Source organism: Aulonocara stuartgranti (genome assembly GCF_965226115.1).
Source record: "Aulonocara stuartgranti genome assembly, chromosome: 6".
NCBI lineage: Eukaryota > Metazoa > Chordata > Actinopteri > Cichliformes > Cichlidae > Aulonocara > Aulonocara stuartgranti.
Genome location: NC_138944.1, coordinates 36,788,755 through 36,803,439, shown reverse-complemented (window position 1 = coordinate 36,803,439; position 14,685 = coordinate 36,788,755).

The window sequence follows — 14,685 nt, the reverse complement described above, 5'->3', positions numbered from 1 at the left end:
CTCAAACAGCTGCAAATCCTGTTTTCCCAGCACGGGGATATTGAGTTCTATAAGATAAAGCCATAAACATGTTTGTCTGAGTCTTCTATCAAAAGTTACAGCTATTTATATGAAGTTGTACAAAAACGCTTTATTTCGCCGAGACAGTGGCGTTTCTCACTGTTACATGCATTTGAATGGGGAACTCGACCGAAACAAAGTATAGGTTTTCATTATGTGTATAACTTGAAAATCTTAGCTCAAACAGCTGCAAATCCTGTTTTCCCAGCACGGGGACCTTGAGTTCTATAAGATAAAGCCATAAACATGTTTGTCTGAGTCTTCTATCAAAAGTTACAGCTATTTATATGAAGTTGTACAAAAACGCTTTCTTTCGCCAAGACAGTGCGTTTCTCACTGTTACATGCATTTGAATGGGGAACTCGACCGAAACAAAGTATAGGTTTTCATTATGTGTATAACTTGAAAATCTTAGCTCAAACAGCTGCAAATCCTGTTTTCCCAGCACGGGGACCTTGAGTTCTATAAGATAAAGCCATAAACATGTGTATTCGAGTCTTCTATCAAAAGTTACAGCTATTTATATGAAGTTGTACAAAAACGCTTTCTTTCGCCAAGACAGTGCGTTTCTCACTGTTACATGCATTTGAATGGGGAACTCGACCGAAACAAAGTATAGGTTTTCATTATGTGTATAACTTGAAAATCTTAGCTCAAACAGCTGCAAATCCTGTTTTCCCAGCACGGGGACCTTGAGTTCTATAAGATAAAGCCATAAACATGTGTATTCGAGTCTTCTATCAAAAGTTACAGCTATTTATATGAAGTTGTACAAAAACGCTTTCTTTTCGCCAAGACAGTGCGTTTCTCACTGTTACATGCATTTGAATGGGGAACTCGACCGAAACAAAGTATAGGTTTTCATTTTGTGTATAACTTGAAAATCTTAGCTCAAACAGCTGCAAATCCTGTTTTCCCAGCACGGGGACCTTGAGTTCTATAAGATAAAGCCATAAACATGTTTGTCTGAGTCTTCTATCAAAAGTTACAGCTATTTATATGAAGTTGTACAAAAACGCTTTCTTTCGCCAAGACAGTGCGTTTCTCACTGTTACATGCATTTGAATGGGGAACTCGACCGAAACAAAGTATAGGTTTTCATTATGTGTATAACTTGGAAATCTTAGCTCAAACAGCTGCACAACCTGTTTTCCCAGCACGGGGACCTTGAGTTCTATAAGATAAAGCCATAAACATGTGTATCCGAGTCTTCTATCAAAAGTTACAGCGATTTATATGAAGGTGTACAAAAACGCTTTCTTTCGCCAAGACAGTGCGTTTGTCACTGTTACATGCATTTGAATGGGGAACTCGACCGAAACAAAGTATAGGTTTTCATTATGTGTATAACTTGAAAATCTTAGCTCAAACAGCTGCAAATCCTGTTTTCCCAGCACGGGGACCTTGAGTTCTATAAGATAAAGCCATAAACATGTGTATTCGAGTCTTCTATCAAAAGTTACAGCTATTTATATGAAGTTGTACAAAAACGCTTTCTTTCGCCAAGACAGTGCGTTTCTCACTGTTACATGCATTTGAATGGGGAACTCGACCGAAACAAAGTATAGGTTTTCATTATGTGTATAACTTGGAAATCTTAGCTCAAACAGCTGCACAACCTGTTTTCCCAGCACGGGGACCTTGAGTTCTATAAGATAAAGCCATAAACATGTGTATCCGAGTCTTCTATCAAAAGTTACAGCGATTTATATGAAGGTGTACAAAAACGCTTTCTTTCGCCAAGACAGTGCGTTTCTCACTGTTACATGCATTTGAATGGGGAACTCGACCGAAACAAAGTATAGGTTTTCATTATGTGTATAACTTGGAAATCTTAGCTCAAACAGCTGCACAACCTGTTTTCCCAGCACGGGGACCTTGAGTTCTATAAGATAAAGCCATAAACATGTGTATCCGAGTCTTCTATCAAAAGTTACAGCGATTTATATGAAGGTGTACAAAAACGCTTTCTTTCGCCAAGACAGTGCGTTTCTCACTGTTACATGCATTTGAATGGGGAACTCGACCGAAACAAAGTATAGGTTTTCATTATGTGTATAACTTGAAAATCTTAGCTCAAACAGCTCGAATCCTGTTTTCCCAGCAAGGGGACCTTGAGTTCTATAAGATAAAGCAATAAACATGTGTATTCGAGTCTTCTTTCAAAAGTTACAGCTATTTATATGAAGTTGTACAAAAACGCTTTCTTTCGCCAAGACAGTGCGTTTCTCACTGTTACATGCATTTGAATGGGGAACTCGACCGAAACAAAGTATAGGTTTTCATTATGTGTATAACTTGAAAATCTTAGCTCAAACAGCTGCAAATCCTGTTTTCCCAGCACGGGGACCTTGAGTTCTATAAGATAAAGCCATAAACATGTGTATTCGAGTCTTCTATCAAAAGTTACAGCTATTTATATGAAGTTGTACAAAAACGCTTTCTTTCGCCAAGACAGTGCGTTTCTCACTGTTACATGCATTTGAATGGGGAACTCGACCGAAACAAAGTATAGGTTTTCATTTTGTGTATAACTTGAAAATCTTAGCTCAAACAGCTGCAAATCCTGTTTTCCCAGCACGGGGACCTTGAGTTCTATAAGATAAAGCCATAAACATGTTTGTCTGAGTCTTCTATCAAAAGTTACAGCTATTTATATGAAGTTGTACAAAAACGCTTTCTTTCGCCAAGACAGTGCGTTTCTCACTGTTACATGCATTTGAATGGGGAACTCGACCGAAACAAAGTATAGGTTTTCATTATGTGTATAACTTGAAAATCTTAGCTCAAACAGCTCGAATCCTGTTTTCCCAGCAAGGGGACCTTGAGTTCTATAAGATAAAGCAATAAACATGTGTATTCGAGTCTTCTTTCAAAAGTTACTGCTATTTATATGAAGTTGTACAAAAACGCTTTCTTTCGCCAAGACAGTGCGTTTCTCACTGTTACATGCATTTGAATGGGGAACTCGACCGAAACAAAGTATAGGTTTTCATTATGTGTATAACTTGGAAATCTTAGCTCAAACAGCTCGAATCCTGTTTTCCCAGCAAGGGGACCTTGAGTTCTATAAGATAAAGCAATAAACATGTGTATTCGAGTCTTCTTTCAAAAGTTACTGCTATTTATATGAAGTTGTACAAAAACGCTTTCTTTCGCCAAGACAGTGCGTTTCTCACTGTTACATGCATTTGAATGGGGAACTCGACCGAAACAAAGTATAGGTTTTCATTATGTGTATAACTTGAAAATCTTAGCTCAAACAGCTGCAAATCCTGTTTTCCCAGCACGGGGACCTTGAGTTCTATAAGATAAAGCCATAAACATGTGTATTCGAGTCTTCTATCAAAAGTTACAGCTATTTATATGAAATTGTACAAAAACGCTTTCTTTCGCCAAGACAGTGCGTTTCTCACTGTTACATGCATTTGAATGGGGAACTCGCCTGAAACAAAGTATAGGTTTTCATTATGTGTATAACTTGAAAATCTTAGCTCAAACAGCTGCAAATCCTGTTTTCCCAGCACGGGGACCTTGAGTTCTATAAGATAAAGCCATAAACATGTTTGTCTGAGTCTTCTATCAAAAGTTACAGCTATTTATATGAAGTTGTACAAAAACGCTTTCTTTCGCCAAGACAGTGCGTTTCTCACTGTTACATGCATTTGAATGGGGGAACTCGACCAAAACAAAGTATAGGTTTTCATTATGTGTATAACTTGAAAATCTTAGCTCAAACAGCTGCAAATCCTGTTTTCCCAGCACGGGGACCTTGAGTTCTATAAGATAAAGCCATAAACATGTTAGTCTGAGTCTTCTATCAAAAGTTACAGCTATTTATATGAAGTTGTACAAAAACGCTTTCTTTCGCCAAGACAGTGCGTTTCTCACTGTTACATGCATTTGAATGGGGAACTCGACCGAAACAAAGTATAGGTTTTCATTATGTGTATAACTTGAAAATCTTAGCTCAAACAGCTGCAAATCCTGTTTTCCCAGCACGGGGACCTTGAGTTCTATAAGATAAAGCCATAAACATGTGTATTCGAGTCTTCTATCAAAAGTTACAGCTATTTATATGAAGTTGTACAAAAACGCTTTCTTTCGCCAAGACAGTGCGTTTCTCACTGTTACATGCATTTGAATGGGGAACTCGACCGAAACAAAGTATAGGTTTTCATTATGTGTATAACTTGAAAATCTTAGCTCAAACAGCTGCACAACCTGTTTTCCCAGCACGGGGACCTTGAGTTCTATAAGATAAAGCCATAAACATGTGTATTCGAGTCTTCTATCAAAAGTTACAGCTATTTATATGAAGTTGTACAAAAACGCTTTCTTTCGCCAAGACAGTGCGTTTCTCACTGTTACATGCATTTGAATGGGGAACTCGCCTGAAACAAAGTATAGGTTTTCATTATGTGTATAACTTGAAAATCGTAGCTCAAACAGCTGCAAATCCTGTTTTCCCAGCACGGGGACCTTGAGTTCTATAAGATAAAGCCATAAACATGTTTGTCTGAGTCTTCTATCAAAAGTTACAGCTATTTATATGAAGTTGTACAAAAACGCTTTCTTTCGCCAAGACAGTGCGTTTCTCACTGTTACATGCATTTGAATGGGGAACTTGATCGAAACAAAGTATAGGTTTTCATTATGTGTATAACTTGAAAATCTTAGCTCAAACAGCTGCAAATCCTGTTTTCCCAGCACGGGGATATTGAGTTCTATAAGATAAAGCCATAAACATGTTTGTCTGAGTCTTCTATCAAAAGTTACAGCTATTTATATGAAGTTGTACAAAAACGCTTTATTTCGCCGAGACAGTGGCGTTTCTCACTGTTACATGCATTTGAATGGGGAACTCGACCGAAACAAAGTATAGGTTTTCATTATGTGTATAACTTGAAAATCTTAGCTCAAACAGCTGCAAATCCTGTTTTCCCAGCACGGGGACCTTGAGTTCTATAAGATAAAGCCATAAACATGTTTGTCTGAGTCTTCTATCAAAAGTTACAGCTATTTATATGAAGTTGTACAAAAACGCTTTCTTTCGCCAAGACAGTGCGTTTCTCACTGTTACATGCATTTGAATGGGGAACTCGACCGAAACAAAGTATAGGTTTTCATTATGTGTATAACTTGAAAATCTTAGCTCAAACAGCTGCAAATCCTGTTTTCCCAGCACGGGGACCTTGAGTTCTATAAGATAAAGCCATAAACATGTGTATTCGAGTCTTCTATCAAAAGTTACAGCTATTTATATGAAGTTGTACAAAAACGCTTTCTTTCGCCAAGACAGTGCGTTTCTCACTGTTACATGCATTTGAATGGGGAACTCGACCGAAACAAAGTATAGGTTTTCATTATGTGTATAACTTGAAAATCTTAGCTCAAACAGCTGCAAATCCTGTTTTCCCAGCACGGGGACCTTGAGTTCTATAAGATAAAGCCATAAACATGTGTATTCGAGTCTTCTATCAAAAGTTACAGCTATTTATATGAAGTTGTACAAAAACGCTTTCTTTTCGCCAAGACAGTGCGTTTCTCACTGTTACATGCATTTGAATGGGGAACTCGACCGAAACAAAGTATAGGTTTTCATTTTGTGTATAACTTGAAAATCTTAGCTCAAACAGCTGCAAATCCTGTTTTCCCAGCACGGGGACCTTGAGTTCTATAAGATAAAGCCATAAACATGTTTGTCTGAGTCTTCTATCAAAAGTTACAGCTATTTATATGAAGTTGTACAAAAACGCTTTCTTTCGCCAAGACAGTGCGTTTCTCACTGTTACATGCATTTGAATGGGGAACTCGACCGAAACAAAGTATAGGTTTTCATTATGTGTATAACTTGGAAATCTTAGCTCAAACAGCTGCACAACCTGTTTTCCCAGCACGGGGACCTTGAGTTCTATAAGATAAAGCCATAAACATGTGTATCCGAGTCTTCTATCAAAAGTTACAGCGATTTATATGAAGGTGTACAAAAACGCTTTCTTTCGCCAAGACAGTGCGTTTGTCACTGTTACATGCATTTGAATGGGGAACTCGACCGAAACAAAGTATAGGTTTTCATTATGTGTATAACTTGAAAATCTTAGCTCAAACAGCTGCAAATCCTGTTTTCCCAGCACGGGGACCTTGAGTTCTATAAGATAAAGCCATAAACATGTGTATTCGAGTCTTCTATCAAAAGTTACAGCTATTTATATGAAGTTGTACAAAAACGCTTTCTTTCGCCAAGACAGTGCGTTTCTCACTGTTACATGCATTTGAATGGGGAACTCGACCGAAACAAAGTATAGGTTTTCATTATGTGTATAACTTGAAAATCTTAGCTCAAACAGCTGCACAACCTGTTTTCCCAGCACGGGGACCTTGAGTTCTATAAGATAAAGCCATAAACATGTGTATTCGAGTCTTCTATCAAAAGTTACAGCTATTTATATGAAGTTGTACAAAAACGCTTTATTTCGCCGAGACAGTGGCGTTTGTCACTGTTACATGCATTTGAATGGGGAACTCGACCGAAACAAAGTATAGGTTTTCATTATGTGTATAACTTGGAAATCTTAGCTCAAACAGCTGCAAATCCTGTTTTCCCAGCACGGGGACCTTGAGTTCTATAAGATAAAGCCATAAACATGTGTATTCGAGTCTTCTATCAAAAGTTACAGCTATTTATATGAAGTTGTACAAAAACGCTTTCTTTCGCCAAGACAGTGCGTTTCTCACTGTTACATGCATTTGAATGGGGAACTCGACCGAAACAAAGTATAGGTTTTCATTTTGTGTATAACTTAAAAATCTTAGCTCAAACAGCTGCAAATCCTGTTTTCCCAGCACGGGGACCTTGAGTTCTATAAGATAAAGCCATAAACATGTGTATCCGAGTCTTCTATCAAAAGTTACAGCGATTTATATGAAGGTGTACAAAAACGCTTTCTTTCGCCAAGACAGTGCGTTTCTCACTGTTACATGCATTTGAATGGGGAACTCGACCGAAACAAAGTATAGGTTTTCATTATGTGTATAACTTGAAAATCTTAGCTCAAACAGCTCGAAACCTGTTTTCCCAGCAAGGGGACCTTGAGTTCTATAAGATAAAGCAATAAACATGTGTATTCGAGTCTTCTTTCAAAAGTTACAGCTATTTATATGAAGTTGTACAAAAACGCTTTCTTTCACCAAGACAGTGCGTTTCTCACTGTTACATGCATTTGAATGGGGAACTCGACCGAAACAAAGTATAGGTTTTCATTATGTGTATAACTTGAAAATCTTAGCTCAAACAGCTGCAAATCCTGTTTTCCCAGCAAGGGGACCTTGAGTTCTATAAGATAAAGCCATAAACATGTTTGTCTGAGTCTTCTATCAAAAGTTACAGCTATTTATATGAAGTTGTACAAAAACGCTTTCTTTCGCCAAGACAGTGCGTTTCTCACTGTTACATGCATTTGAATGGGGAACTCGACCGAAACAAAGTATAGGTTTTCATTATGTGTATAACTTGAAAATCTTAGCTCAAACAGCTGCAAATCCTGTTTTCCCAGCACGGGGACCTTGAGTTCTATAAGATAAAGCCATAAACATGTGTATTCGAGTCTTCTATCAAAAGTTACAGCTATTTATATGAAGTTGTACAAAAACGCTTTCTTTCGCCAAGACAGTGCGTTTCTCACTGTTACATGCATTTGAATGGGGAACTCGACCGAAACAAAGTATAGGTTTTCATTATGTGTATAACTTGAAAATCTTAGCTCAAACAGCTGCACAACCTGTTTTCCCAGCACGGGGACCTTGAGTTCTATAAGATAAAGCCATAAACATGTGTATTCGAGTCTTCTATCAAAAGTTACAGCTATTTATATGAAGTTGTACAAAAACGCTTTCTTTCGCCAAGACAGTGCGTTTCTCACTGTTACATGCATTTGAATGGGGAACTTGATCGAAACAAAGTATAGGTTTTCATTATGTGTATAACTTGAAAATCTTAGCTCAAACAGCTGCAAATCCTGTTTTCCCAGCACGGGGACCTTGAGTTCTATAAGATAAAGCCATAAACATGTTTGTCTGAGTCTTCTATCAAAAGTTACAGCTATTTATATGAAGTTGTACAAAAACGCTTTATTTCACCGAGACAGTGGCGTTTCTCACTGTTACATGCATTTGAATGGGGAACTCGCCTGAAACAAAGTATAGGTTTTCATTATGTGTATAACTTGAAAATCTTAGCTCAAACAGCTGCAAATCCTGTTTTCCCAGCACGGGGACCTTGAGTTCTATAAGATAAAGCCATAAACATGTTTGTCTGAGTCTTCTATCAAAAGTTACAGCTATTTATATGAAGTTGTACAAAAACGCTTTCTTTCGCCAAGACAGTGCGTTTCTCACTGTTACATGCATTTGAATGGGGAACTCGACCGAAACAAAGTATAGGTTTTCATTATGTGTATAACTTGGAAATCTTAGCTCAAACAGCTGCACAACCTGTTTTCCCAGCACGGGGACCTTGAGTTCTATAAGATAAAGCCATAAACATGTGTATCCGAGTCTTCTATCAAAAGTTACAGCGATTTATATGAAGGTGTACAAAAACGCTTTCTTTCGCCAAGACAGTGCGTTTCTCACTGTTACATGCATTTGAATGGGGAACTCGACCGAAACAAAGTATAGGTTTTCATTATGTGTATAACTTGAAAATCTTAGCTCAAACAGCTCGAATCCTGTTTTCACAGCAAGGGGACCTTGAGTTCTATAAGATAAAGCAATAAACATGTGTATTCGAGTCTTCTTTCAAAAGTTACAGCTATTTATATGAAGTTGTACAAAAACGCTTTCTTTCGCCAAGACAGTGCGTTTCTCACTGTTACATGCATTTGAATGGGGAACTCGACCGAAACAAAGTATAGGTTTTCATTATGTGTATAACTTGAAAATCTTAGCTCAAACAGCTGCAAATCCTGTTTTCCCAGCACGGGGACCTTGAGTTCTATAAGATAAAGCCATAAACATGTGTATTCGAGTCTTCTATCAAAAGTTACAGCTATTTATATGAAGTTGTACAAAAACGCTTTCTTTCGCCAAGACAGTGCGTTTCTCACTGTTACATGCATTTGAATGGGGAACTCGCCTGAAACAAAGTATAGGTTTTCATTATGTGTATAACTTGAAAATCTTAGCTCAAACAGCTGCAAATCCTGTTTTCCCAGCACGGGGACCTTGAGTTCTATAAGATAAAGCCATAAACATGTTTGTCTGAGTCTTCTATCAAAAGTTACAGCTATTTATATGAAGTTGTACAAAAACGCTTTCTTTCGCCAAGACAGTGCGTTTCTCACTGTTACATGCATTTGAATGGGGAACTTGATCGAAACAAAGTATAGGTTTTCATTATGTGTATAACTTGAAAATCTTAGCTCAAACAGCTGCAAATCCTGTTTTCCCAGCACGGGGACCTTTAGTTCTATAAGATAAAGCCATAAACATGTTTGTCTGAGTCTTCTATCAAAAGTTACAGCTATTTATATGAAGTTGTACAAAAACGCTTTCTTTCGCCAAGACAGTGCGTTTCTCACTGTTACATGCATTTGAATGGGGAACTCGCCTGAAACAAAGTATAGGTTTTCATTATGTGTATAACTTGAAAATCTTAGCTCAAACAGCTGCAAATCCTGTTTTCCCAGCACGGGGACCTTGAGTTCTATAAGATAAAGCCATAAACATGTTTGTCTGAGTCTTCTATCAAAAGTTACAGCTATTTATATGAAGTTGTACAAAAACGCTTTCTTTCGCCAAGACAGTGCGTTTCTCACTGTTACATGCATTTGAATGGGGGAACTCGACCAAAACAAAGTATAGGTTTTCATTATGTGTATAACTTGAAAATCTTAGCTCAAACAGCTGCAAATCCTGTTTTCCCAGCACGGGGACCTTGAGTTCTATAAGATAAAGCCATAAACATGTTTGTCTGAGTCTTCTATCAAAAGTTACAGCTATTTATATGAAGTTGTACAAAAACGCTTTCTTTCGCCAAGACAGTGCGTTTCTCACTGTTACATGCATTTGAACGGGGAACTCGACCGAAACAAAGTATAGGTTTTCATTATGTGTATAACTTGAAAATCTTAGCTCAAACAGCTGCAAATCCTGTTTTCCCAGCACGGGGACCTTGAGTTCTATAAGATAAAGCCATAAACATGTGTATTCGAGTCTTCTATCAAAAGTTACAGCTATTTATATGAAGTTGTACAAAAACGCTTTCTTTCGCCAAGACAGTGCGTTTCTCACTGTTACATGCATTTGAATGGGGAACTCGACCGAAACAAAGTATAGGTTTTCATTATGTGTATAACTTGAAAATCTTAGCTCAAACAGCTGCACAACCTGTTTTCCCAGCACGGGGACCTTGAGTTCTATAAGATAAAGCCATAAACATGTGTATTCGAGTCTTCTATCAAAAGTTACAGCTATTTATATGAAGTTGTACAAAAACGCTTTATTTCGCCGAGACAGTGGCGTTTCTCACTGTTACATGCATTTGAATGGGGAACTCGACCGAAACAAAGTATAGGTTTTCATTATGTGTATAACTTGGAAATCTTAGCTCAAACAGCTGCAAATCCTGTTTTCCCAGCACGGGGACCTTGAGTTCTATAAGATAAAGCCATAAACATGTGTATTCGAGTCTTCTATCAAAAGTTACAGCTATTTATATGAAGTTGTACAAAAACGCTTTCTTTCGCCAAGACAGTGCGTTTCTCACTGTTACATGCATTTGAATGGGGAACTCGACCGAAACAAAGTATAGGTTTTCATTTTGTGTATAACTTAAAAATCTTAGCTCAAACAGCTGCAAATCCTGTTTTCCCAGCACGGGGACCTTGAGTTCTATAAGATAAAGCCATAAACATGTGTATCCGAGTCTTCTATCAAAAGTTACAGCGATTTATATGAAGGTGTACAAAAACGCTTTCTTTCGCCAAGACAGTGCGTTTCTCACTGTTACATGCATTTGAATGGGGAACTCGACCGAAACAAAGTATAGGTTTTCATTATGTGTATAACTTGAAAATCTTAGCTCAAACAGCTCGAATCCTGTTTTCCCAGCAAGGGGACCTTGAGTTCTATAAGATAAAGCAATAAACATGTGTATTCGAGTCTTCTTTCAAAAGTTACAGCTATTTATATGAAGTTGTACAAAAACGCTTTCTTTCACCAAGACAGTGCGTTTCTCACTGTTACATGCATTTGAATGGGGAACTCGACCGAAACAAAGTATAGGTTTTCATTATGTGTATAACTTGAAAATCTTAGCTCAAACAGCTGCAAATCCTGTTTTCCCAGCACGGGGACCTTGAGTTCTATAAGATAAAGCCATAAACATGTTTGTCTGAGTCTTCTATCAAAAGTTACAGCTATTTATATGAAGTTGTACAAAAACGCTTTCTTTCGCCAAGACAGTGCGTTTCTCACTGTTACATGCATTTGAATGGGGGAACTCGACCAAAACAAAGTATAGGTTTTCATTATGTGTATAACTTGAAAATCTTAGCTCAAACAGCTGCAAATCCTGTTTTCCCAGCACGGGGACCTTGAGTTCTATAAGATAAAGCCATAAACATGTTTGTCTGAGTCTTCTATCAAAAGTTACAGCTATTTATATGAAGTTGTACAAAAACGCTTTCTTTCGCCAAGACAGTGCGTTTCTCACTGTTACATGCATTTGAATGGGGAACTCGACCGAAACAAAGTATAGGTTTTCATTATGTGTATAACTTGAAAATCTTAGCTCAAACAGCTGCAAATCCTGTTTTCCCAGCACGGGGACCTTGAGTTCTATAAGATAAAGCCATAAACATGTGTATTCGAGTCTTCTATCAAAAGTTACAGCTATTTATATGAAGTTGTACAAAAACGCTTTCTTTCGCCAAGACAGTGCGTTTCTCACTGTTACATGCATTTGAATGGGGAACTCGACCGAAACAAAGTATAGGTTTTCATTATGTGTATAACTTGAAAATCTTAGCTCAAACAGCTGCACAACCTGTTTTCCCAGCACGGGGACCTTGAGTTCTATAAGATAAAGCCATAAACATGTGTATTCGAGTCTTCTATCAAAAGTTACAGCTATTTATATGAAGTTGTACAAAAACGCTTTATTTCACCGAGACAGTGGCGTTTCTCACTGTTACATGCATTTGAATGGGGAACTCGCCTGAAACAAAGTATAGGTTTTCATTATGTGTATAACTTGAAAATCTTAGCTCAAACAGCTGCAAATCCTGTTTTCCCAGCACGGGGACCTTGAGTTCTATAAGATAAAGCCATAAACATGTTTGTCTGAGTCTTCTATCAAAAGTTACAGCTATTTATATGAAGTTGTACAAAAACGCTTTCTTTCGCCAAGACAGTGCGTTTCTCACTGTTACATGCATTTGAATGGGGAACTCGACCGAAACAAAGTATAGGTTTTCATTATGTGTATAACTTGGAAATCTTAGCTCAAACAGCTGCACAACCTGTTTTCCCAGCACGGGGACCTTGAGTTCTATAAGATAAAGCCATAAACATGTGTATCCGAGTCTTCTATCAAAAGTTACAGCGATTTATATGAAGGTGTACAAAAACGCTTTCTTTCGCCAAGACAGTGCGTTTCTCACTGTTACATGCATTTGAATGGGGAACTCGACCGAAACAAAGTATAGGTTTTCATTATGTGTATAACTTGAAAATCTTAGCTCAAACAGCTCGAATCCTGTTTTCACAGCAAGGGGACCTTGAGTTCTATAAGATAAAGCAATAAACATGTGTATTCGAGTCTTCTTTCAAAAGTTACAGCTATTTATATGAAGTTGTACAAAAACGCTTTCTTTCGCCAAGACAGTGCGTTTCTCACTGTTACATGCATTTGAATGGGGAACTCGACCGAAACAAAGTATAGGTTTTCATTATGTGTATAACTTGAAAATCTTAGCTCAAACAGCTGCAAATCCTGTTTTCCCAGCACGGGGACCTTGAGTTCTATAAGATAAAGCCATAAACATGTGTATTCGAGTCTTCTATCAAAAGTTACAGCTATTTATATGAAGTTGTACAAAAACGCTTTCTTTCGCCAAGACAGTGCGTTTCTCACTGTTACATGCATTTGAATGGGGAACTCGCCTGAAACAAAGTATAGGTTTTCATTATGTGTATAACTTGAAAATCTTAGCTCAAACAGCTGCAAATCCTGTTTTCCCAGCACGGGGACCTTGAGTTCTATAAGATAAAGCCATAAACATGTTTGTCTGAGTCTTCTATCAAAAGTTACAGCTATTTATATGAAGTTGTACAAAAACGCTTTCTTTCGCCAAGACAGTGCGTTTCTCACTGTTACATGCATTTGAATGGGGAACTTGATCGAAACAAAGTATAGGTTTTCATTATGTGTATAACTTGAAAATCTTAGCTCAAACAGCTGCAAATCCTGTTTTCCCAGCACGGGGACCTTTAGTTCTATAAGATAAAGCCATAAACATGTTTGTCTGAGTCTTCTATCAAAAGTTACAGCTATTTATATGAAGTTGTACAAAAACGCTTTCTTTCGCCAAGACAGTGCGTTTCTCACTGTTACATGCATTTGAATGGGGAACTCGCCTGAAACAAAGTATAGGTTTTCATTATGTGTATAACTTGAAAATCTTAGCTCAAACAGCTGCAAATCCTGTTTTCCCAGCACGGGGACCTTGAGTTCTATAAGATAAAGCCATAAACATGTTTGTCTGAGTCTTCTATCAAAAGTTACAGCTATTTATATGAAGTTGTACAAAAACGCTTTCTTTCGCCAAGACAGTGCGTTTCTCACTGTTACATGCATTTGAATGGGGGAACTCGACCAAAACAAAGTATAGGTTTTCATTATGTGTATAACTTGAAAATCTTAGCTCAAACAGCTGCAAATCCTGTTTTCCCAGCACGGGGACCTTGAGTTCTATAAGATAAAGCCATAAACATGTTTGTCTGAGTCTTCTATCAAAAGTTACAGCTATTTATATGAAGTTGTACAAAAACGCTTTCTTTCGCCAAGACAGTGCGTTTCTCACTGTTACATGCATTTGAACGGGGAACTCGACCGAAACAAAGTATAGGTTTTCATTATGTGTATAACTTGAAAATCTTAGCTCAAACAGCTGCAAATCCTGTTTTCCCAGCACGGGGACCTTGAGTTCTATAAGATAAAGCCATAAACATGTGTATTCGAGTCTTCTATCAAAAGTTACAGCTATTTATATGAAGTTGTACAAAAACGCTTTCTTTCGCCAAGACAGTGCGTTTCTCACTGTTACATGCATTTGAATGGGGAACTCGACCGAAACAAAGTATAGGTTTTCATTATGTGTATAACTTGAAAATCTTAGCTCAAACAGCTGCACAACCTGTTTTCCCAGCACGGGGACCTTGAGTTCTATAAGATAAAGCCATAAACATGTGTATTCGAGTCTTCTATCAAAAGTTACAGCTATTTATATGAAGTTGTACAAAAACGCTTTCTTTCGCCAAGACAGTGCGTTTCTCACTGTTACATGCATTTGAATGGGGAACTCGACCGAAACAAAGTATAGGTTTTCATTATGTGTATAA